This window comes from Periplaneta americana, chromosome 11, assembly GCF_040183065.1.
Source record: "Periplaneta americana isolate PAMFEO1 chromosome 11, P.americana_PAMFEO1_priV1, whole genome shotgun sequence".
NCBI lineage: Eukaryota > Metazoa > Arthropoda > Insecta > Blattodea > Blattidae > Periplaneta > Periplaneta americana.
This window is the reverse complement of record NC_091127.1, coordinates 39137564-39150490: the sequence shown is the minus strand read 5'-3', so window position 1 is coordinate 39150490 and position 12927 is coordinate 39137564. Positions and strand designations below refer to the sequence as shown.

At 37.2% G+C, this 12927-nt stretch overlaps 1 protein-coding gene and 1 non-coding gene across 2 annotated transcripts in view; one reads left to right on the top strand and one right to left on the bottom strand.

Annotated features, from left to right (window-relative positions):
• LOC138708953 (RNA-binding protein MEX3B) overlaps nt 1–12927 on the bottom strand; it is a 93134-nt gene that overhangs the window by 39614 nt on the left and 40593 nt on the right. The window lies entirely within an intron of this gene.
• TRNAY-GUA (transfer RNA tyrosine (anticodon GUA)) lies at nt 811–883 on the top strand. Its single transcript has one exon. It is a non-coding gene; the product is annotated as a tRNA-Tyr (tRNA).

The following is a 12927-nucleotide window of genomic DNA, read 5'->3' as shown; positions in this document are numbered from 1 at the left end:
ACACCGGACACCAGGATTCGAGTCAGAGACCTCTGGCAGCGCACCGTGAAACCAACTCACGCGATGTTTCCTGTGAAGAGAGCCTCAAGACAAGGAGCAGCCGCGAAAACGTGGAAAAACAGCGCAGAAGTGAACAAGAGGAATACACTTGTTCAATGCCACCTTTTATACAGGTGAAGTGGCAGGTAGAATTCCTTTATTTACGTGTCCCTCGAGCTAAAGATTTTGTTCATACTTCGTAACAGCTATGGCTATAGTGGTACAAAGTTAAAATTACAAAACAAAAGCAATATACAATTAATATTTGAGGAGAAAAGTTCGCTCCGGCGCCGGGGATCGAATCCGGGTCCTTGGTTCTACGTACCAAGCGCTCTGACCACTGAGCTACGCCGAATCCAATCCACAGTACCGGACCGAACCTCTCTCCTTCAATGTTTCCCTTTGTGGCCTGACTCCAAGTTAGGCATATATGTTGACGTATATGTCCATTGTCAACTGCTATTACACTAGGAGCGCACTCAGCTGAGTGACTTGTTTGGCCGGGATTCCGCATAGTAATCTGTACAAATATATGCACTGCAGCTATGAGAATGTTATATATTTATTAATTTGTCCTACAGAATAATATCTGTAATATTGACAATTAATATTTGAGGAGAAAAATCAGCTCCGGCGCAGGGGATCGAACCCGGGTCCTTGGTAATAGCAGTTGACAATGGGCATATAAGTTAACATATATGCCTAACTTGGAGTCAGGCCACAAAGGGAAACATCGAAGGAGAGAGGTTCGGTCCGGTACTGTGGATTGGATTCGGCGTAGCTCAGTGGTCAGAGCGCTTGGTACGTAGAACCAAGGACCCGGGTTCGATCCCCGGCGCCGAAGCGAATTTTTCTTCTCAAATATTAATTGTCAATATTACAGATATTATTCTGTAGGACAAATTAATAAATATATAATAAAAGCAATATAGTTTTATCCATCCATTACAAATATCGAAGGATGTCCTTTTGGTTAGAAGTCGACATAGTTGGCAACTCGCAGGCTTGAACGAAGTAAAGGTGCACACAATCCTGTGGAACTTCGGGCCACGCCCTTACATTAATGGAAAAGGTGGGAAGCTGGCAGTTTCTAACAAGGGAAGGTCGCGATGCTTGAGGGAGAACTGTACAATGCTGCAGGGTATGAAGCGTAGACCCAAACACTGAGGTTACATAGATTTTTACAGAAACAGTATTCGTATATCTGGCAACTAGAGCCTGGATTTCCATGCAGTATCAAATGTTAAATCATGCATGCATCACACATTATCAAAACATAGTTCTTTTACATTATTGTTTAGCCAATTGTCCCGAAACCGATCTAAACCTCACAAGTGATATCTAGAAAGCACCACGCATGAGGCAACTAGGCCAGCAGATAATGGGGTATGGTGGCCAGTTCTCCCCCCCCCCCCTCAGTTGCATGCATCGCCGATTATGTTATTTATTTTTGTACTACAACTAATTTTTCACAATTTTCTCACTTAAGGGGCTTCATGCATTAGCGGGTGCACTTTCTACAAATTATTAAACAACTTTACTACCACTTCATGTATTTTCTTCAAATTTTACACACTTATTCTACATGATTTTGGCTTCAATTTGATAGACAATACATCTAGTAACCATGAATATGTTTGAAAGTTTGAATTTTTCAAGAAAAAAAAAAAGTTTTGCAAAAAAAAAAGATGATTTGACCTAAACTGAGAAAACAGCCATTTAATACTATTTCCCCCCCCCTTAAATCTGAGATCATAGTAGTTATTGATGCAATAGTAACAATAATGATTTACGTAAAATGTTATTCAAGCACGGAAAAACGAGAGCTGATATTGCAAAAGAAACTAGAATACACTATAATAATTATCAACAAGTATAAATAAAATAAATACGTCAGCATTTTTGCATAAGTAATCAGTGTAATGCGTACCCCTTGAGACAACCCCGCGTGGAGGTACGAGCACGATAGATTAAATATCACTGATCTAGGCAACGTAGCCACAGCAAAGTTCAGAAGAAACACAAACATCGTCACTTTGCTTTCACTTGCGGTAATTTACATGGTAAATTATTAATATTAGAGGAGAAAAATTCGTTCCGGCGCCGGGGATCGAACCCGAGTCCTTGGTTCTACGTACCAAGCGCTCTAACCATTGAGCTACGCCGAAGTTCAATCCACAACACCGGATCGAATCCCCTCCTCCAGTGTTTTTCCCTTTGTGGCCTGACTCCAAGTTCGACATGTATGTTGACATTAAATTAACTGCCATTATACAAGGAGCGCACTCAGTTGAGTGACTTGGTGGCCGATTTCACAGTAATATGCACTGTTGCTCGAAGAATCTACGTAAAGATTAATTTTTTTGTCCTACATAATATGTCTGTTACGTTAACAATATTAGAGGAGAGAAATCAAGGACCCGGATTCCATCCCCGGCGCCGGAGCGAATTTTTCTCCTCTAATATTGTTACCGTAACAAACATTCTGTAGGACCAAGAAATTAATCTTTACGTAGATGGTGAATTATGACTACGATGCTAAAGGAGAATGAAGGAGTATTTAATTTTACACAATGCCACGAAATAATAATCGGATGTAATCAATTTACTTTTATTTCATTATTTCAAGGTTATTGCCAAAATTAATATACATTAAATTTGCATTATTTCCTGAGAAAAAGCTGGTTTAGCTTTGAGTAAAATACACGAACAGGCAGAAAGAATCTCCTTCACTAACTTATCTATATTTGATATTGTGAATCAGTACGTCAACAAGGCACTGCCTGCGAAGTCACTGTCATCTTCCAGTAACTCCTCCAATAAATGCGTCACTCAATCAGTCGTCACTTCCCGCAGTAACTGAAATTGCTCTCGCCTGAATGCCATATAGACTAGAAGAAGTGTCCTTCGGAATACCTTTCAGAACTGGGATCCCTCGTCACGCTTTCCATGACGTTCTCCATAACCGTCTAAAAGCTATAAAGCTCATAGTTCGTTCACAGAGTTGTTACTATGAATGATACGTGAACGTTCTTTTCCAGAATTCTCTTTCGTTAGTATCAATGCGATAAAAGTATATTTCAGAAGTCACAATTCTGTCGCATTATTGCAGATACGAGTACATATTTTTACGAAGATTCGTGGGAATGTTATGTCTGCGCATTCACGTGATCCACCATAAAGACTTCAAGGCAAATCTAAAATTGTAAAATTCCTTTGCAGGACAAATCGGATCAAATTTCTGCACATTTGAAGGATAAAACTAAAATTATTTCCATCATTTATTACCATATTATCTGATTGAGTATTGGAAATTAAATCAATGGCTTTTCCAAAACACGCTATGAAATGTTTGATACAAAACTATTTTTATCTCAAAAAGGAAGCAAAAATAAACAAAATTGTATTAAAATTTTTAGTTTGAAATATTTCAAAGAATAACCCCTGAAATTAATTAAATTACTCACGGTTCACCCTGTATATTATATGCATTTAAGTACTTTATTTACTTCCTGTAGATTGATAGATTTTTAGTTGGTTATTTAACGACGCTGTATCAACTACTAGGTTATTTAACGTCGATGAAATTGGTGATAGCTAGATGGTATTTGGTGAGATGAGGCCGAGGATTCGCCATAGATTACCTGGCATTCACCTTACGGTTGGGGAAAACCTCCCCCAAGCGGGGATCGAACCCGCGCCCGAACGCAACTTCAGATTGGCAGGCAAGCGCCTTAACCGAATGAGTCACGCCGGTGGCATAGATAGATAGATAGATAGATAGATAGATAGATAGATAGATAGATAGATAGATAGATAGATAGATAGATAGATAGATAGATAGATAGATAGATAGATATTGTCAGAGGCATAAATATGCATGGCATTGTCAGTAAAATACATTTAAATACATTAAAATGACAATAAAGTCAAATATAAAATACATTAGGCAAGAGTTCAAAGGACCACATGTTCATCCTCTAGACTGTAAGGACCCGAATGTATTAATTTATTTTTTATATATTTCCTGAATTTAAGAGTATTCTTTGTATATTCCATATCCTCAGGCAAGCTATTGTAAATGTTAATACCAAAAACCATATAAGTTCTACTAATACTTGTAAGGTGATGTACCGGAATACGTAACTATTTTTATTGCGACTATCATATGTATGAAATTCACTATTTTGGTGAAAGAAAGATTTGAATAAATTAAATACAATACATTAAAAATATACATACCATAAACAGTAAGATTATACTGTAAAAAATATTCCCTACATGAAGGTCTACTGTCAACACCCCCTATGCACCGGACAATACGCTTCTGAGCCATAAAAATGTGATTCAACAAGGTTCCAGAACCCCAAAAACAAAGGAAAAAACACTAGAGAAGGGGGATTCGATCCGTTGCTGTAGATTGAACTTCGGCGTAGCTCAGTGGTTAGAGCACTTGGTACGTAGAACCAAGGACCCGGGTTCGATCCCCAGCACCGGAGCGAATTTTTCCTCTATTGAAATATCTTATTTTTCGCATAAAATCTAGTTTTGCAATATTTTGGGCTCATCGCGAAGAATAATTTGTTGTGAATAATAAATGAACCTCGGTCTGGGAATAGGAATAAATCTCCCTCCTATTGAGGCTGCTCTCGAATCCCGCTTGGTCTGATTACCTGGTTTTTCCGAGGTTTTCCCCAACTGTTAGACGAACATCAGGCAATCCCATGATTAATATCTGATTCATAACTCCAAAACACTATCTTGTTAACACTAATTCCATCCATAATACAACTGATAAGCTGTCAATCGATGAAAGAATACCAAACCTATATTTACACTAGACATTCTGCTAAAAATTACACACAGCTATTAACAAAGTTATAGTTTCTACTTACACGACAAATAGAACTTTATTTTAGAGCTGCAGACAGATCGACCTTGTCGCGCATGCGTATTAATGTGAATACGCAACAATGGCTAGTCTCATTTTTTTTATAACCAAATGAGCTTCATAAATAAATATGTGAATGGATCTGTGTGCCCGCTACGATTGCTATGCGGCACGTGCTACGACGGAGCAGGCGACAGGCGCCCCCCCCCTCCAGGTCGACGCCGTCAGGGAATCAATAACTGCAGCAGTAGTAAAGTTCCCCGCACTACGGCGAGCAGATGCGGCAGAGTTCGGCCGGCCGCACGTTTCAGAATACTCTAGAACCTATATACACAAACAACGCATGTTGGATGTAACGTCCTCGATCGCATTTGATATCCTGTAACAATGACGTTCTTACATGCATATCATTGCGCGCATAAATGCATATTTTGGTTGACAATGATTGCATGTAGATATATTGTTTTGCTTCTACAATAAAAATATTACTAATGTCATTTATTTCATATTATTAAAGAAAGACACTCTTGAATCAACGGCTACTATAGGAAAAGTAATATGCGTTACAAGAGCGGTATGCTGAAGTTTTCACGTTCGAGGAAAAGTTTGAAAAAACGAAACGTAGTTGAGCTTTTTTAATTTCCGAGAATTGAAAGAAAACATACCGCACGTGTATCGTACATTATTTTGTGCGAAGATCGTTTATTACATACCTGAAAGAGGAATTTCTAATTAGTTGCAATGAAATCTCCATCTTGGTTTCTGTTCAATGACGGCAAATTTGCAAAACAAAAATATCTATCTTCAACATTGTTGCTTTAAAATGTTTTCTGTGTTACTATATGCCAGCAGGCCGTGATATACGTCTGTCTCCCCCCCCCCCAGTCTATAAATGCGAACTTAAACGGTAAGGATATGTAATGATCTAGAGTTTACTTAATTTTTGCAAATATTTAAAAACAATAATTAACTGTGTAATTTATGTGAAATTGCAGTGGTAAGTTTCCAATTTATAATTATTACTATATTGAACGTCTCTAAAAATAATATGTTAAAAGCCTAAAGCAGTAAAATCAATATGTCACTTAAGCGGTAAGAAGAGGGAAATTGTTGTGTGTGTTAGGTTGGGAATACTGAATGTGGAATTTTAGACTTTCCGCGGATTGGTTTTGTGCGGAAACCAAGCAAATACGCACGATCTCGCACAAAAGTATCGTAATTCATTTTTTGCACGATAGTGTTCCCCCCCCCCCCGTTGTTACAGCAAACTGCCACCACTATTGGAAATTGATTTTACTGAATTCAGGAGTTGCCAACCCAGATAAATATGTTGAAATATTACAAGTAACTGCTCTAGGATTGTAATTAAAACTACTACCACTACTACTAATACAGTCACGAAGCTCAATACGTAGTAAATATGCATCCAAAGATAGTTGCTAACTACTAGGATCGCTAATATCGCTTCATTACAGGCAATGCGAAATAGTACCGGCACAGTCTATTGTTTCTAGCATCCTCACAATTCAAGCTTCGTGACTATATATACTAGACTGTGCTACTACTATCATCTACAGACACCTATGACAAACTTCTTGCTGAGAATCAGTCTAATGTACATAGGTACTTCGTATTAAGATTTTTTTATATAATTTTCAAAATATACTGTCGTCCAAAAAATACTGTACAATACACGTTTGTGAAGTTAATTACAAAATTTCGGAAACTGAAAAACGAGCAGAGCGAGTTTTTCAAACTTTTCCTCAATTTTGTAAATATCACTTCCCAACCTCGTATCGTAATATACTGTTACAGTCACGAACGAGTGTGAAAGCAATGTAAAATATACAAGGTTTCACAAAAATGACACATACTTTCTCAGCAAACGTTTATACGCTTCACAACAGTTCAGATAACTATCTACTCTATGTCACTAACGATACTAACATTTTAGTTAATAGTTATATTTCTTTTACTATTACCCAGAGGATGCAAGTTTATGCATCCATATTGATTGCACACAAAAAATTATCTTTGTAATTCCTAGAAGTACGGTATCAAAGTTTATTTACACTGTATCGTGCAAGACAATTTAGGATGTTCATTATTATTATTATTATTATTATTATTATTATTATTATTATTAATTGTATTTTTATTAGTCGTGTGTATTATTAATTGTCATTATTGAGTGTAATCAACTAATTAGTTACCACTGCCACCGAGTATATACCCATTTGCAGTATGATCAAATACATACATACACATATACACATACATACATACAATCTGTCAATTTTACAACAATTTCTCATAAGATTATTATTCTCACATTACAATCACTTCCATTATAATTTTCGTACTACGAAAACAGTTTACGACAAACTGACTAAATCGTTTAAGATACTGGTGGTTTATAATGAATTGAGACTACCTTATTGTCAAAAAATTACTGGTTACTAAGGAAGCCCGCATTTCCGTGAAAATCTCGAAATTTTTTATCGAAAAAAAGTCAAAAAAGTTTGATTAGTGTAATAAGTATCTAGTCGGCGATGTATGCAATGGAGAGGGAAGGGAACTGGTCACCCTACCCCATTATCTCCTGACCTAGTTGCCTCATAAGTGATGCCTTCTTTGTGTCACTTGTGGAGTGCAAACTAGTCTTCGGGCAGTTGACTAAACAACAATACTGTATATCGAAGGATGGTTCTACCACAGTACATACAGTTACAAAGCTCGAGTTGTTGAGGGTACTAGAAACAATTGACTGTGCAGGTACTATTTCGCATTGTCTGTAACGAGGCGATAGCGTTCCTAGTGGTTAGCAACTATCTATGGATGCATATTTACTACGTATTGAGCTTCGTGACTGTATATACTAGACTGTGGTTCTACTTCAGTCTTCAGTGAACGAAATGCGAGAAGTGCAGAGTGTAAACGATATGAACCGCACATAAAAAAAAACCTGGTGGAAGAACATTAATATATGAATATGTAAAAAGTCAAAATATTTTTCTATAACTGTCAAGGGAAAAAAAGTTTTCCGAGTCTAAGGTTTAGAAAATGAGAATAGACAGTCATTATTTACTTTGCCACATACATACACTGAAGCAGTCGTTTGTTACTCTGTTGTGTATTGGTGTGTGTTGGGCGCAAGGTCATTGATAAAGGCATTCACGTTCAGTCGAAATGTAAACAAATAATTTCACGACTATCAGTCTTAAAAACATTTTCCAGTCTGGATGGCGCACACGGTAGAGGACGGAATGTCTACCGCTTGGTCCGAAGGGTTGTGGGTTCGACTCCCGTCTCAGGCATGGGTGTTGTTTCTATTAGTTTAAGTAAAAGGGAAGAAAACAGGAAAACAAAGACAATTTTGGAAAATGAAGCCGGTAAGGTGAGTCCCGTATAATAGCTCCAACGTTCTACTGAAATATCACATTTTTTTTTTAATTTGGCACTTAGCACCTTTCTACTGTTTAAGTATGCAATTGTATTCTACTCATCTTGAATCGTGAAAATTTTTGTTCTCATACCGCTAGAACGAAAGCTTTGGGACTTGATATCCCATATGTTCCCCTCTCTAGTAATAACTAAGAAGAAAGTAAAACACTCACCCTAGTACACGACAAAACTCTTCACAGATATCATGCATAATGTGGCCCGCTGAAGTGGTGTGCAATTTGAAAATGGGTCACAGTCCTGCCATCTATACGCAGTATGCGGAACCCGAATCACGCAAAGTGAAGTGGGTAGGCATTACACACACATCCATTCTGATCAAATAATTTAGTCAAGAGAAGTTTGCAATGCTGCTTTCAGTTCCTGTATTGTTTGGATACCGGTACTGGTGACGTCCCGTAGAGCAGAAAAAGTATTTTCACTTTTCTTCTAAGCATTTTTCCTCCTACAAACTTACTAGTTTCATCAAGAGAAAATTTCAAAATGACCACATACTACAACACTAGACGATAAATTAAAGAGGGGATATACAGGTTTGAGTACTAAAAAAATTAGAAAAATTCTTTTTTTTTTCTCAGCAACTAATGATTCTTTCACCTTGCAATTTGACATGCTCAGTATTCACTGCTTCTGCAATTATACACTATTTTCAGATTTACTGAAAGCTTCACCGTTATGAGTAATTATAACAAAGAAATGGCCGTTTTTCTGCACTGATGTGCCGTTTTTATTACTTACTTACAAATGGCTTTTAAGGAACCCGAAGGTTCATTGCCGCCCTCACATAAGCCCGCCAGCGGTCCCTATCCTGTGCAAGATTAATCCAGTCTCTATCACATACCCCACCTCCCTCAAATCTATTTTAATATTATCCTCCCATCTACGTCTCGGCCTCCCTAAAGGTCTTTTTCCCTCCAGTCTCCCAACTAACACTCTATATGCATTTCTGGATTCGCCCATACGTGCTACATGCCCTGCCCATCGCAAACGTCTGGATTTAATGTTCCTAATTGTCAGGTGAAGAATACAATGCGTGTAGTTCTGTGTTGTGTAACTTTCTCCATTCTCCTGTAACTTCATCCCGCTTAGCCCCAAATATTTTCCTGAACACCTTATTCTCAAAGACCCTTAACCGATGTTCCTCTCTCAGAGTGAGAGTCCAAGTTTCACACCCATACAGAAGAACCGGTAATATAACTGTTTTATAAATTCTAACTTTCAGATTTTTGGACAGCAGACTGGATGATAAGAGCTTCTCAACCAAATAACACGCATTTCCCATATTTATTCTGCGTTTAATTTCCTCCCGAGTGATGTCCAAAAATATATTTCTGAGCCATTCTTTTTTTCTATTTATTCCTAAATGTCAAATAAACAATATGAACAACAATCTTTGAAATGTCTACAATAGAAGTATTTTTTTTTTTAATTTCATATTCATCCATAGTATTCTGCCCAAGGGCAGGTCTTTCACTGCATACTCAGCATTCTCCAGTATTTCAGATTTTCTGTCTTCCTCTTACTCTTTGCATATGATCCTAATTTCTTATGAGAAGTTACATTTTTAATGCTTCTGGTAAAAAAAAATTAAGCTATAAATGTTAAAGCAATAATTGTACTTCATCTTTGTTCACAAGTATGGAAGACACAACGTTGCATGCAAAATTTTACTGCGGTATCTTAAAAACTCAGAGTTATCACTTTTTTTTTTATTTTAGTTGGTTATTTAACGACGCTGCTTATCAACTACTAGGTTATTTAACGTCGATGACATTGGTGATAGCGAGATGATATTTGGCAGGCCGAGGATTCGCCATAGATTACCTTGCATTCACATTACGGTTGGGGAAAACCTCTGAAAAAACCCAACCAGGTAATCAACCCAAGCGGGGATCGAACCCGCGCCCGAACGCAACTTCAGACCGGAGTTATCACAACAACGGTTTTTGAAAAATACAAGTTACGGGAAATGATCGTTAAATATAGCTTATTTGTGGAGAGCTAAATATGCGCACGCTCGCATATTTATGGTCATGTCTACCAAAATATCGTAAAAATTTCTTCACTAAGATAAATGTTCAATCTTTACATTTAAAAAAAAAAGGGGTAAGGTATCCCCGTAACATGCCATGAGGGCACTCGGGGGGCATGGAGGTAGAGCCCCATGCTTTCCATGACCTCGGCACTAGAATGGGGTGGTTTGGTCGGCACCACGCTCTGACCGCCTTTTACCCTCGGGAAAGACCTCGATTTTATAGGAGGCTGAGTGAACCTTTCTGAGGCCGTTCTGAAAGTTTGGCAACGAGAAAAAATCCTGTTACCACCTGGGATCGAACCCCGGACCTTCCAATCCGTAGCCAGCTGCTCTACCAACTGAGCTACCCGGCCGCCATTTAAAAAAATAAATTTAAAATGGCCTTTTTTTTACCCTCAAATCTGTACATTCCCCCTTAAATTTTGTGGTTCCAAGGCAAAAAAAATGTGGTACACTGATATGTAATTTCTTGCATTTTTTCAGAGAGAGTATTTAAAGTTTGATAGACTGTATAAAATTATAGTAATCATGTTTCATAACAGTGAATTAGAAAAATAACAGATATGCATGTTAGCTTGCTATATTAAAGATAACATCAAGATGCACAACATATCGCAAAACCTCATTTTCGCCAAAAACTGATATAAGACTTTTTGCCTTGGAACAACAGAAAACAGAATTATTAGCATGAAGTGCAATCTATGACACATATGAAATGTAATAAATTTCATATTTATAGCGCATACTAATACATTTTTGTGCATTACGACCGCATATTCCAGTACCGCTTTGTGTGAATGCATTCAGGTTATGTACATAATGTTCGCCAACCAATTTAACACGCATGCGCTACTTCAGCAAGGTCAAAGTACAAAATGGCTCCCACATAAATGTATTCTAAATAAGTGAACTCGTGTTTTCAGATTTTATTAGTTCGAGTTCTAACGCTGTGTGGTTTTCCAGACAAATGGCGGCAGTGAATAAAGACCTTGACCTGTTTCCTGCCACATTCTTCACTATTCGCCTCAGGAACAGCACAAAGACCTGAACAGGTACCAGCGCCCTGTACTCAGCTTTTTCTTAAAATCGGGTCTCAATTATTTCTCTGAAACGTAACAAAAGCATGAATCAGGTAGAAGGACGGAAAACCTAAGGAACCAGGTTCAAATTTTATGGCATTCCAGTTTTAAGTTACGACTCACAGTAACCACGCGCAAGCTGAAAGAAAGGAATCTATCAGCAGCTTTAAATGAAACCTTTGTAGTCAGTGGCAAAGGCATCTTTTCCATTCAGCAAACAGGATTACGAAAGAGATTAAAATATGTCCATATTTAACGCACAGAAACTCTCCTCTACGTCTAAATACTTCAGAGTTCTTTATTTCCACTAGGTACCATTCGTATTGTTCCACATTTAACTTATTTTATATCTTCATGAAGACAGTATGGCCCTAGGTAATTACAAGTTATAGGCCTACTATTTCTACAGCATTATTGTTTAAAGTTACGGTATGTTGCTTCCTTAAAATGTTTTATTAATCAGAACTTATCACTAAGAACCGTACTTAGTCCCAGATGTTCTAAAGTTAAGTATTGCTGGAGTTTTTACTGTAGCGAATGATGTGCGTGCATGTAGCAAGCGAAGTACTTGTGTCTGCTCACGCGACTCCTGTTTGGTCAAGTTGTGCAGAATAAAACATAAGACAACTTTAACAATTACACTAATATTTACAATTTATATTATTTAAACAATGTACGAGTACACTAGAATACGCTACTTTTTTTACTATTTACACTATGATAAAGAAAGTAGGTCTACATTGATCAAACGTTATTTAAACTATGTATAGTATTGTGTATTATCTTGAACATTGTCAACCACTTTTCGAACTATCACAGATATTAACCGTCATAAATTTATATATACGACCTAGTCCTTTACACCTTTACACTCTACAAAATACAATTACTCATTAGTAGCCAATATACATGATCATGAAATCAGAAATAGTGAACAAATACTTTGTTTACATTTTCCGAATATACAAAATAAACTTTAATGCAATTTTGAAATTAAATTAATTGAGTAAGGGACAAACTAGAAATTAGCAACAAAACTAAAGGATGCGAAATACTCTCTACAGCTCTACACGAAATAAAATATTTCTTCCAACGATTTAGATTCTGGAAAAGTCCCCACAACACTTTTAGCGTTCTCTCGTTGAATGGCAATACTAATTCTTTGGCGGAGGAAAGCCGTAGAACGAGTCACCGTTAAGTGCTGATAAATACTTGCCGATATCAGAAGTTAACAACTTCGCCTTGGAACACCATGGGCCCATAGATTCTACGGCGAATATTAAATTAAACAAATTAATATTCCATGCTGTAGATTACATAAAACTAGTACAAATTTTTGTCATGGGGATGAAATTATATAATAAGCTTCCCAGTCAATATTATAAGATATCAATCAACAGTTTCAAAACTAGATTCAATAA